This window comes from Schistocerca nitens, chromosome 8 (genome assembly GCF_023898315.1).
Source record: "Schistocerca nitens isolate TAMUIC-IGC-003100 chromosome 8, iqSchNite1.1, whole genome shotgun sequence".
Classification (NCBI taxonomy): Eukaryota; Metazoa; Arthropoda; class Insecta; order Orthoptera; family Acrididae; genus Schistocerca; species Schistocerca nitens.
In genome coordinates, this window is record NC_064621.1 from 249,957,176 (window position 1) to 249,959,450 (window position 2,275).

Below are 2,275 nucleotides of genomic sequence, written 5' to 3' on the forward strand. Positions count from 1 at the left end.
TAAATTACACTCCACCGAACAGTCATCCATACCAATAAATCCTCAGTCTAGTCACCAATTTCACTTTGTGGCTCATACGACTCTGCTTTCGATAGTAAGAGTAGTTGCGGGATTGTGTCACATACTTTCGTCAAGTTAGGATATACGAGTAATACCTCTGTTTGACTGTTGTGATTCTTCGGTTTCATGATATGACTCAAGCAAAGCCTTAACTGGATTAACATGGTCAATGTTTTCGGAATGCACACTGGTTAGCAGAGAGGAGGTCATTCTGTTCGAGGTACCTCATGTGTGAGCTCAAATTATGTTCTAGGATTCTACAATAGATGTACGTCAGTGAGACAAGGCCGTAGCCACGTGCTCCTACTTAGGCTCCTCGCCAGATACGACCTTTCATCTTTTTCCATCTTATCACATGTTTAAACATAAGCATAACTGATATTACTGTTTCCATAACTAGGTACAATACCACTCTACTAGGGCATATCGAGGCAAACTTCAAAGTACAAAGGTGGAACGAGGTCAGATAAATCTTTCCAACATCAGGCTGACTCAGTCAGTGTACACATTACATTACCTACTGTGGAATAGTAAAGGTTCATGACACCAGCCCACACTGTGAACGCCTGTATGTTAGTTCATGACACATTATTTCGCTTTTTATGTGCTTTTTTCTTGAGTAGGGTTTTGTTTTTCTACACTTTCTGTTTTACCTAACATTCTTTTTACAGTTACTCAGCAATCACTTTCAGGAATCAGTGCCAGAAGAGCCGCTGTTTTGTACAACTTTACTCTGTTTCTTCTCTGACTGTATTTTTAATTACATAATAAACAGTGGCACATATTTGTCCAAATGTGTCCAAATTTACAACTTTTTTATAACCTTTCAGCCCGATTTGACATTTTAGTTCTAAGGAAATCTGATATTTTTTATTATTTTGTCTGTCTCAGTTGCAGGAATGTACAATTTTTGGTTACCGCTTTAAGGTTGACAGGCCCATTTTCAAAGCAGACACCTTGTTATTAACCGTAACTACTTACACAATATGGTGCCAAATAGCTTCTGCACAGAAAATCTAACCGTGGGCAACAAGTACTCTCACTGTTAAGTTAGCCTATGTGTCCGTTGTCATGGCAAAATGTTGTATGACTAGTTACGGTTAACAAAAAGGGGTATGGTTTGTGAATGGGCGTATCAGACCGAAACCAGTAACCAATGCAGCAATGACTGTGTATTCGTACAACTGAGACAGGTAAAATAAAAAAATAAAAAGTTATCACATTTCCTCAGTATCGTAACAGTTGCGGACCTACCATCCCGAAACAGCATACCTCGAATCAGCATATTTTGGTTCTACTGGAGGTACCTAGTTTCGGTTAAAATAACCATTATAAAACCAAGATACCACACCAGATAAGAATCAGTATTATACCAGAAGGTATCTGTCACCAACTGCTTAGTTGATGAGGGATACCCTATTGTATTAGATAGCAGCGTTCTGATACCTTGGTCTGGTTATAGCTATTGTAAACGAAACCAGCTACCTCTAGCAGAACGAAAATGGCGATTTGGATTCCTTGTTTTTATTTTTCTATCTGGTGCGATCTACGAAGTTCCTATTTACTGCCAAATTTTCAAAATGAAACATAAGTAAAAATTCGAATAAATCATAATAACGTCACTACTGTGTAAGGAGTCGCCAGAGACCACGGCCTCCTTATACTTAAATAATCATAATACATCTCTGAAAAACCTCCGAAATTATTTTTAAAGATTTCGGGTTCACCATATATGCACAATTCATTCTGTCGGATGTGGTTTATTTTTCACAAGGAGGCGCATAATCTAATAGATTCTATAATTCTGTTGTCTGGTCGAAAATGTGGATGAGAGTCGCTTCTCGTGCACAAGCACGCACACACACACACACACACACACACACACACACACACACACACCACAATGCGTGACGGACACAAGTCAAGATGTTGTCTAAAACGAAACCACGAAATGAAAGGTAAGGTGACGGTCCAGACTGAGACTAATAGGGGATGAATATTTCGTAAGTACTTGAATGTTAATGACAGGGCGTTAGAGTGACGAAATGAACGTTTTAGCGTGTAGTAGATGCATCCACATGTAGCAAACCACAAAAGCCAAAAATGCGTTCCAGTTTTCCGCATAACTTCATCCGTTTCCGACCGGTTCGCGTGAAACAGTCGTTAACCGAACAGAATTTTATAGCGAGAATATTGCAACCTGCAATATTCAGCA